This window comes from Osmia lignaria, chromosome 7, assembly GCF_051020975.1.
Source record: "Osmia lignaria lignaria isolate PbOS001 chromosome 7, iyOsmLign1, whole genome shotgun sequence".
NCBI classification, from domain to species: domain Eukaryota; kingdom Metazoa; phylum Arthropoda; class Insecta; order Hymenoptera; family Megachilidae; genus Osmia; species Osmia lignaria.
The window spans coordinates 9,938,856-9,949,481 of NC_135038.1; the positions used below are offsets into that span (position 1 = coordinate 9,938,856).

The 10,626-nt window shown below is 39.0% G+C and overlaps 1 protein-coding gene across 2 annotated transcripts in view; it reads right to left on the reverse strand.

The window, feature by feature from the left end:
• LOC117604353 (uncharacterized) overlaps positions 1 to 10,251 on the reverse strand; it is a 55,116-nt gene extending 44,865 nt beyond the window's left edge. Inside the window, exons 1-2 of one of the 2 annotated variants that reach the window (XM_034324313.2) lie at positions 10,123 to 10,251; positions 1,710 to 2,493 (exon numbers count right to left, since the gene is read on the reverse strand). The gene's annotated coding sequence lies outside the window, so the exon portion shown is untranslated. Of the gene's footprint in view, positions 1 to 1,709; positions 2,494 to 3,617; positions 3,677 to 10,122 lie in introns of those variants that run through there. The other variant, XM_076689021.1, reaches the window with a different exon arrangement.
• Between the last annotated feature and the right edge of the window lie 375 nt (positions 10,252 to 10,626).

The window sequence follows — 10,626 nt, forward strand, 5'->3', positions numbered from 1 at the left end:
CAAAGCACGCTCCATTCTGGTCCTGCCCCCTGTTTATATCAATATCTCTCTTTTCTGCCTGCGTACACGTACACAAACACGTGGCTGTATCGTAAATGCAGGAACACGTGTATGATCATGATACATGGAGATGTATTCACAGGAAACGCCAATTTTTATTGGACAGTGAAAACAAGCATTTAAAAATCACGAGACTCATTACGGGGGTCATTAAACATTCGTGTCAAAATTACCGGGGATCTTGAAAGAAATTTCAAAATTTAACATTAGAATTGTACGAGTACCAGAGTTTCGGCTCGGATCGGCTTATGATCTTTCGTCCAGCGTATAAATTTATTCGGGTACCCGTACTCGAAACTCGAATATGAAACTAATCCAATAAAATTGTGTCCAAGGGAAAATCATCGTAGCTCTAAAATAAAAATATCTAAATTTCTTAAAAACCCATAGAAATCTATCAGGAATGGGATAAAATGGTTCGCGTTAGCACCGCGCGAATCTCCATCAACCCTTATTTTTACCAGCCACGAAACGATTCCCGTTTTCCATGAAAGCGAGGTCGTAACGCGTGTACGAGAGGAAGAATACCGGGTCGTGTAGCAGGATTATAAACGGCTCCGTTCCGAGAACCACAACCCCATAACCCGTCCACAAGGGTTCCATTAAATTATGTAGAATTTTCAATATGTGCTATAATACGGGTAGACGTTGGCAAAGGAACGAAGACGAAGCACAATTCCCATCATCGATAAGGCTCTCCTTTTCCTCTCGCGAAACCGGCAATCGTTTTGTATCGTTCGATCGTGAATCGAGCGGAAGAGAGGCCTACGCCAATGGCCGATGATGAAGTTATCCAGCGATAATGGCTCCATTACGTTGCACCAGTCTTCCAATGGGGCCCCGTATACGTAACAGGTATCCCGTATACGTACACAGCGATCGACCCCGCAGTGACGAGGAGGAACCATGTAGCTACGTTGTACAGGAAGGAGAGAGAGAGAGGCAATGTTGAACAAAACAGGAGAGGTAGAGAGGAGGGTTGGTATCGTCGCAAACCATATACTTATCATGGCGATTGTTTATGTTGGCTGATGGCCACTTATGCTGCACACACATCGCATTACGAGGCCGTTCTCGAGCCTCGCGAGCCGTTACTTAGCCCGTGGCCAAGGCATCGTAGGGTAATGGCGAACACGTTACGGATAAAATGTATACTTAGTCCCTGGGCCCGATGGCACCGATGCCTCGGCACCGTCGAGATTATCCGAACCCATCTTAAGGTGCATTTTCAACGGCCACTTCACGGTACACTCTTAACACTTTGACTGCCGCGACACCCATGTATGGGTGAATATCAGTAGGAATTCATCGCTTGAATTATTAAGAATTAGATACTCGTATTAGATACTTGAAAATGTGGATAAAAATATAATAAATGGTTATAATTAATGGTTTTAGCGTGGCAGTCAAAGTGTTATTTTTTTATATTGATTTTTCTTCATTATACTAATGACAGAAGTACTATGTGTTGTGCTAGGATTAAATCTAGATTAGGTCTGGGTTAAATCAGCGTAAAATGTAGATTAAATCTGAGTTAGGCCTAGTATTCATTTTCTACCGAATAAGTATTGCACTTGATTCAACACTCATTTGTCAAATAATTAACTTATATTTAACTTAACACGAAATAAATGAATCAGTGCACTTACCATTTAGGAACCCCAATGTAGAAGCACCTTTACTTCCCTCCACTTTCTTCTTCCTCTTCTCCTTCTTCTTGGTGGTATGTACTTTTTTTCCCACCATGTACCCCGGCAAATTCGAAGCCCAATCTTCACCATTTTCCACGGATCGGCGAGTCTTCGTGATGCACCTGCTCGACATTTTGGGGCGCAGGGTGTCATGGTATCCCGGATTCCTCTGTGCCAAGTGTTGATCGCCCAGGGACTCTGTAATTTCTCCCTTTTCATTGTAAAGTGCGATTGGATAATAATACACGATTCTGGGTAATCGAAAGGATTTCGAAGAAAGATACTTTGTGCAGGATGCAGGACGATCAATTTTTGATTGGTATTCAGTTGCAGTAAGTAAAATGCGGATGATTATTTTCAATTATCCTCGAAGCGACTTTCTTTTGGCAAATTACAGCTAACAGTTCACCGTCGTTCGGCTTCCGTTTTGGTCTTATTGGCGGCGATAGAGGCGGGATTCAATAGTTATTCATTAAACTCGAATTCAGGCAGGATGCTGGGGTCAGTTGCAGACTGACCTTGCGGCTATATTCAAAGGCTTTATCTCCTGCCGAGGTCCCTCTATCACTTTCTTCCTTTTACGATATGCACGCTCGACATACTGCACTCATGAACGAACGAGCCGTCTGATATCTCGCGACCCCCTTTTCTTTTTCCCCGCTTCGATACTTCCTGCTTCGCTATTTATGTCTTTCAATCATCGATTCTCGTTCTTTCGATCGCTTCGCGGGAGGCCAATGAACTGTAATCAATTAATTCTCGTTAGAAAATTTTCTATATTTCAAAATGACCATTATTAATTCTTATAACTACAATAAAAGTTACATAATTATTCTATAAAAATGAAATTAAAATTTTTATCCATTGCTAAATTAAAAAATTTTTTATTATTAATTTTATGGGAATACTGATAGGCCATCACAGATTGGAAATGTTTGACTGTTTCATAAAAGGAAAAGGGAAATAAAAGGGGGTCAGAGGTCGGTGTTTCTTTTCAAGAGAATGCGCCTTTCATGAGAAAATACAAGCTGCAGTGGGTGGTTCCCAAATCATTTAGCCATCTTGCGAACCGACCGCGTCGAATTGCTGGCACACACGATTAAATACAGCTCGTTTCAACGTCATGGGAACGAACCACCATCGGTGTACCGACTCGCTCTAATTCTAATCGCCGTGAAAATTCGCCCCAAAAACGGGTGTCCCTGATCGGCTATGGCTAATTAAAAGCATATTTAAATACACCCCACGTAACAGCTTATTTAACGGAATAAGAAACCGATCTATGAGAAAAATTCTATTTGAAATATCGTAGACTCTCGTTATATTCCCAGATGAGCAATTTCTATTATAGCCTACGAAAATGACACTTTTATCTCCCTTTTCTCTCCAACTGAGAGTTTGGAAACTAGAAAAATTGTCCACCCTCGCAAAATCTTCTCTGTGGCAATATAACGAGAGTCTACTGTTGACTCGTATTAATATTTGTATACAATTTTTAGATCTTAATTTTTTATTTTTTATGCTTTAAAATAAATAAGAAATCAAACTATGCAGCTATATTATTTTATTTAAAAAGAAATGTTCCATAAGGAATTTCAAATTGAACATGTTAACTATTTTGGAGATCAAAAGCCACCGGCTAACGAGGACCGCATTTACCCGAAATGGACCACCCGAATGAAGTCCAAATTTTCGCACAATCAACTTCACTGTAAACATAGAGAGAGTGAAAGAGAGAGAGAGAGGGAAGTATCGGTACAAGGGTCAGATAGAGGCACCGTATCGAGATCTTTCTCTGTTCGCGAAAAGAGCAACAAATCCAGTGGCTTTATCGTGCATCGTCGGTGTAATCCTATAGGTGCTTACCGTGAAATCCCATAATCGATAGTTTGCTTAACCGGCATCCACGTGGCGCCACGTGCGAGCCTCCATTAGAGTATCCTAAAAGTGTACAGGACAAACGTAACGTCCTCGCGACACCGTATCTCTATGTTAATATGGGAATGCCAGGCCACCCTGTCCCATGGGGGAATTCGACACGCCTCGTGCCACGCATCTGGACGAAGCTTTTCACCCCCCTGATCCCACTTTCCATCCCCCTTTCTCAGCTATCCGGCGATTTTCCTATCGCGAAACAGGTACAGGGTGAAGATCTCGTTGGAACAGATAGGAAAGACGTTGCAATTATCGAAATTAGATGGGATTTTACTTTATCTATGTTACTATGAAATTTGCAAATTCCAGCTATTTATCGGTACACGGATGGGAAATGGGAATATCGAGATGACAATTAACGATAGAGTCACTTTCAACCCTTAAATGATGCAGCTGGATTTAAAGTATAATTTGAACTTTAAATTTATTTTTGAATACCATTTAATTTTCGTTCTATAAATTTTATACTATATCAAGGATCCGATTGGGGGTTGATTAAAAAAATTAAATCAATTTTGAAATTTAACTATCGAGGAAAAAAGAAACAGTAAAAAGATTTTTTAATTACATTTAAAAGGTAATTGGAGGCTTAGAAGGAAGCCCAGGATTGTAGCCCCCTTAGACCACCCTTGAAAATATTTTTCCTCCAATTTCATTTAGAAATTTGAATGCCTATTATTATTAATATTTAAATCCCTAGGGGTACAGATATTAACTCTTCGACTATCAACCTATCACTCTTGCAATTTAAATTCATTTCTATTGCATTAAATGATGAAACATTATGTCACAATTATCCAAAGAAAATTAACTTTCGTTTCGCAATACTCTTTCGGATCTCCATTCATACCATTTATCGTTATTTTTACCATGCTGTCTGATGATACGACTAATCTGTCGCGCTTAATCGAAATGCCCAAAAAACCAACAGCGATTACTCAAGGAATATTACACAATCTAGCAAGCAGTTTCTAGTATCTTAATCATAAAACTGAGGAACGAGTTGCACAATTTTAGTAACGTTCATCATTCTTACGGTGTCCTGAATAATGATCCAGCTAGCAATCTTTCCATTCCCAAAATAGAGAATAAAAGACATAAGAAGAACAACATTCGTTACCAAATTATCAACGTCAGATTAGTCTCTAAATTTAACTTCTTGACAGTTGTCACATATTTGTAATTTTGACGTTTAATTCTTTATGCAGTTATTCTCTGCCTTACTGTCATTTATTAATTATAATTTGAAAATTTGGACGAAGTGGGACTTAAATTTTTAGCTGCAGATTAGTGTTTAATTATTAATTTTAATCCTTGAACAAGTAGGTCCTGGGTCAATCGTGACTCAAATTTTCAAAATATGTACTAGAATATTAACTTTAAGTTAAATGTTAAAATTGGGACTCTCTCCAGAGTCCAAAGTTTTCGGATTAATTAATCGATGATTAATTAATTAGGCCCCAAATCCCTACCGGTCCAGCAGGAATTTTCCTCAACTCTTGATGACCAATCGAACCCTCCTTAGTCTATCAAAATGTTATTATAATAAAGAGAAATTGGACTATCTTCGTTTTCTTGATTCAAGATTTATGGAAGATTCCATTTCACCTCAAACTAAATAAACGTTATCTTTATTTGGAGCACGAAAACGATGCGTTCCTATTGGCCCTGCGATCCACAAGATCATGGAAAGTCTGTCCCACGATCGGCCCGACCATTAACCATCTTCGAGGTCGACCTCACTTCCTTTGATAGCGGCGTCTTAAAGTCTGCCACGGTCTTGAGACAGCTGCGTTTTATCGTCTTTCTTTCCTCTTGTTCCATTTCTGTCCCTCCGACCGTCCACCCCTCGTTCCGCTCTGTATGGGATATTAATTATGTCGCCTGATAATAACGCTCGAGCAACGAATCCGTTAATTGGCCGATCTTTAAACCAACTGAGAGATGATAACGCGAGAATGGAAATGAACGAAGATGAATCTCGTATCAAGAATGGCCGTTGAATGAAACGAGTGTTGTTCATTCAATCGTTCTATCCATTCAGAGTTTGTTCATCGATGTACCAAGTCATTATAGTCACCCTTACTCAATGATAATTATTGTTAATAGTGAAAATAGTTTTAGAATTCACAAATTTTTTACCTACGCAACATTATCATATCCTAAAAACAAAAAGGCACGTATGAAAATAAAGGAAAAGTACTTTCGTCACTATTAAATTAAAATGTCTATTTAACCCTTTGACTGTTAAAGGAGGAAAAAATGTGCCTAGTTAATTTTATTAACACATTTAGAATTTGAGGATTTAGGAATTTAAGGATTTGAGAATTTAGAAATTTGAGGATTTGGAAATTTGAGAATTTGAGAATTTAGGAATTTGAGGATTTGGAAATTTGAAAATTTGCTAATTTGAGAGCTTGAGAATTTGAGAACTTAGGAGTTCAAAAATTTGGGAAGTTCAGGATTTAAAAATTTGGATATTTGGGAGTTTTACAGGGAGGTCGCGACTTACTTTCGACGAGCATCATCCGTAATTAACTGTTCACCGAGCACGACTACCGGGCTTAATACAATAATAAGGCGAAGGTAGTAGCCGGCGCGAATAAATTACCAGCGAAGGGTTGTATAGCTCCCACGTGCGTTGTATTTACGGTGGCGCGAATACGCGGCGGGGACGAGCGCTAATTAGGAGGATGAATGAGCCGCGAATGGATGTCGTTCATCTTACTGAAAACGCAGCTTCCTCTTCCGTTGCGCCGCCTACCTCACCTTCTGTCCCACGAATGCTCGATTTAAGCCCAATTTGCATCTGTCGCTCGACTCGCGAACGCAATTAGATCGGAATTATCGCCGACCGTTTGTACGCGAATAATCGCACTTAATCGAGACCTGCTTTCGTCCTCCGATCGTCAATTTATTTCCACGTTATACTTGATAAATTACAAATAAAAGAAACGAGATAAATGTAAAAAAGAATGAGTTTCGGTGAAAAGTATCTCTTTTTCCCAGTAAAATGCTCAGTTTTCCTAGGAACAAACCAGAAGGGAATTTAATTCCGTCGATTTCAAGGGTTTCAAAGCTGGTCACTGGCAGAGATCAGGGTTGTTCGGTAGGCTGGCAGTGATTTAAAATGACAACCGCTCCGGGCCGATGCAGGGGGTTATCCCAAGAGTGCAGTGTCTCACACTGTCCGCCTGGTGCGTCCCGATTAAAAAACTTCCGCCCGGAGCGCTGCAGAATCTCGCGAATTTATTAGCCCGGATATCGTTCTTGCTATCGATTTAAAAGTAACCGCTAGTAATTTTCAAGTGGATCCCGTTGCAAACGGATACGAATTGGCCGGAATGAAAAAACAAATTGAAACGGTCTGAGAATATTGGTTTAACGTTCGGTGGAGTCATTGCAAAGCCTCGCGAATTTATTAGCCCTGGGATTGCTGGGACCTGTACGTATCCTCTTCTACGAGCCACCGTTCAACCGCTAATGGATGTCCAGGCTGTATCTTGCCGCAACGATTCTTAAACGAGGTTGCGATACAGCTACCGAGCCTTTTCGTTTAAGTGGAAACACGATTTGTTGAATAAAAATGGGAATTACACAATATATGTTCGTTTGCAAAATTCAAATAAAATATAAAACATTACTGTTTAAAACAATAATTTCAAAATTCCCATTGTCTTTTAGACGTTGCAGAAACTTTTACAGAAAAAATTCCCAAACCGAATTTACGGGTACCAGCACAGCTCCGTCCTTTCGTCTCGTTTTCATCGACTACTCTGTCGATCGATCAAGCGAATTGTCGCAACACTTTTCAAGTTAGCCCGGACAAAAGAAAGAGAGAGTCCATTTAAAGCTGGACCCGTTCGTTCATCCACCGGCACGTGACTTCGTCAACGTTTTGACAGCGTTTAGCAGCCACGTTCATTCAGTCTGTTCGGCATCTTCTTTGGCCCTTTAAAGGGATGATAGATGCTTGGCACGCGACCGACACGCCCACGATCCCTGATCCTCGCACCCCGAACCTAACACCGGCTGATAGCTCGGATGTTTAGGACAATTTATCCGTCCAGCAGGCTGTTAACACCGGCAGCCAGGCGATATCAAACAATTCATATATCTCCTGGTCGACGTCCCGAAATAATAGGGAAATGAATTCCACGAGAAAAGATGGAAATCATCGGTGGATGATCGCGTCAGGGGGCGAGCTTGAGTTCCTAGGTCATTAGTTGCTTCTTGAAGATTGATTTGCATAGGATGTTGAAGCGAACGTTTGCGATCAAATTTCAGGAATAGATGAAATATACAATTTATATTTCGGGATTTATATATAATAGGAATACGTTATTGGTATAATTGGGAAGGGAGCAGGGTGAATTTTGGAAGGTTTTAAAATTCTTAAGTTATAAGATTCTAAACTCATAGAATTCCAAAATTTTAATATTCTATTAAAATTCTAACATTCTAATAATAATAAGTTATAAGATTCTAAACTTCGAGAATTCCAAAATTTTAATATTCTATTAAAATTCTAACATTCTAATAATAATAAGTTATAAGATTCTAAACTTCGAGAATTCCAAAATTATAATATTCTAATAATAATAAGTTATAAGATTCTAAACTCAGAATTCCAAAATTTTATTAGTCTAATAAAATTTTAACATTCTAATAATAATAAGTTATAAGATTCTAAACTCAGAATTCCAAAATTTTATTAGTCTAATAAAATTTTAACATTCTAATAATAATAAGTCCTAAGATTCTAAACTTCGAGAATTCCAAAATTGTAATATTCTAATAATAATAAGTTATAAGATTCTAAACTTCTAGAATTCCAAAATTCTCTTATTCTAATAAATATTCTAGTATTCTAGTATTCAAATACTCTGATATTCTAATGTTTTATTATTCTAGCATTCCACTGCTCTAGTATTCTAGTGTTCTAACATTCTAATACCCCAGTATTCTAATATTCCAGTATTCGAGTAAATCGGGTAACCGTACACCCCTACTAAAGTACCAACAGTGGATAAAATGCCTGTTTAAATTACTAATTATTCGGCATGATTCTCAAACACAGTAATGTAAATGTTTGCGAATCGTAATGAATGGAAACAACGTTAACAGTGGCGTTATAGATTCGAGATAAACGATGCTGTTCGAATTAAATGCATGATGCGAGATTAGAAGCGAGGTCATAAGATATTGTGTAAGATGGAAAGTGATTGATGGTGCGTCTGCTACGTTAAGTCTGGGTTAGATTGTTTTATGTAAATTAAAAATGAAACGCGGTATACATTGATCGCGTACTGGAAGTTGGTAATCACAGTAGCGTAAACCGAACTTGCATCAGTTAAAAATAATAACATATATCGGTGGAAATTAATCGCGAATAACAAGAACATCGTCTAATTTCCTCTGCAAACAATCGTAACGATAAAATCGTGGTCACGGTGGTCTCACAGGATCTTCGTACGCAATTCTACCGTTCATTGGTTCTACGCTTTTCTTGTGAACTTGGAAAATTATCGTAAAGAGCCATGATTTCCAGCGAACTTCTGTTAGATTACCTCATTTTAGTTTGAAAAATAATTTTATAAAGACACAGGGATTGAAAGATTATAAAATTAGGGTGTATTTAACAATTTGTATAGAAATAAACAGAAGAGTTAGGATAAAGAGATCTCTGACAATAACCACGAGACCTTCGACTTCGTGTTAACTTTTCGAGGGTAGCGAGGGTGTTTTGCGGTTGTAACGAGGGGTGGCTTCTGTGATTCTGAGGGTGCACAAAGATCGAGCCGGCAGCGAAATGGTGGCCACGCTTACATCCACGCCCGGGATGATTTTAACCCCCGTGGAGAGCGTTAACTCGACGGGTTTCACCCCTCCGACAAGAATTATATTTGGATTACAAGCATTATCGCCCTGAAATGAACTTGACTTTTATGGCGACGGAATTGCTTGGGGTTTTCGCTTATTCATCCCTCCCTGTGCCGCCAAGAAATTAGGCCACCCCTACAATCGCTTATCATCCCTTACGATTTCCAATTTCTGCTAGTTTTTTATTACAGAAGTAGAAGTCGTTAAAATATAATTAAAGGATTAGTTTATTCCCTGACACTCTCACCAATACTATATTTTAGGTATTTAGTTATCATTTATATAGTGGCTCTGATATTCCAATGAAAAATCATTTTCATCCCCAAATTATTATATTTATCCTGATATATCTTTAAGAGAAGTATTTTAAGTATTTTATTCAATTTTGAAAATGTGCACTTGTGCACTTATTTCATTATTATTCGAAAATATATTAAAATTACGAATATGTTCCTTGTTTAGCCTAAGTTTTCTCCATAACGAGTATACTCGTCATTAAACAAAAAGTACTCGACATAAACATAGAAAGGGTTAATTCTCAGTTAAATCTCACCATTAGGAAAAGTTTCTCAGGAGCGTAACCCCGGTGGCGTCACCCCGTCATCGGACAGTCGTAAATTCCTTGTCCATTGACGTCCGAACAAATGATTTCTCAAAAGTTTTCCACAGCAAACGCGCCGACGAGGACGGGGGCGTAGGAGTGGCGAGAGAAACGCGCGCGGCTTCGTATCAATCTAAATTACAAATTCCATCGAACAATAGAGAAGCGAGGAACCGAGAGGACCGGAGAGGAGGCGTTAATACTCGGCGAATGGAGGGAGATCGTGCTGGTCGAGGTTGAAACGCATTAACTTAATTTATTTGTCCTTTATTTGGCTGTCAGCCACGCCGCCAGACGTCCGACAGTGGCGTAGACATCGGTGCAAGCTCGTATATGCATTCTTAGGAGTGGCACGGCCATTAATGCACACGTTGCAATTCGAATGACCTCGCTGCGTGAATTATGATCCGATGCTTTCTTATTCTTAATGGGAGATTGAATTAATTGCCGATAGTC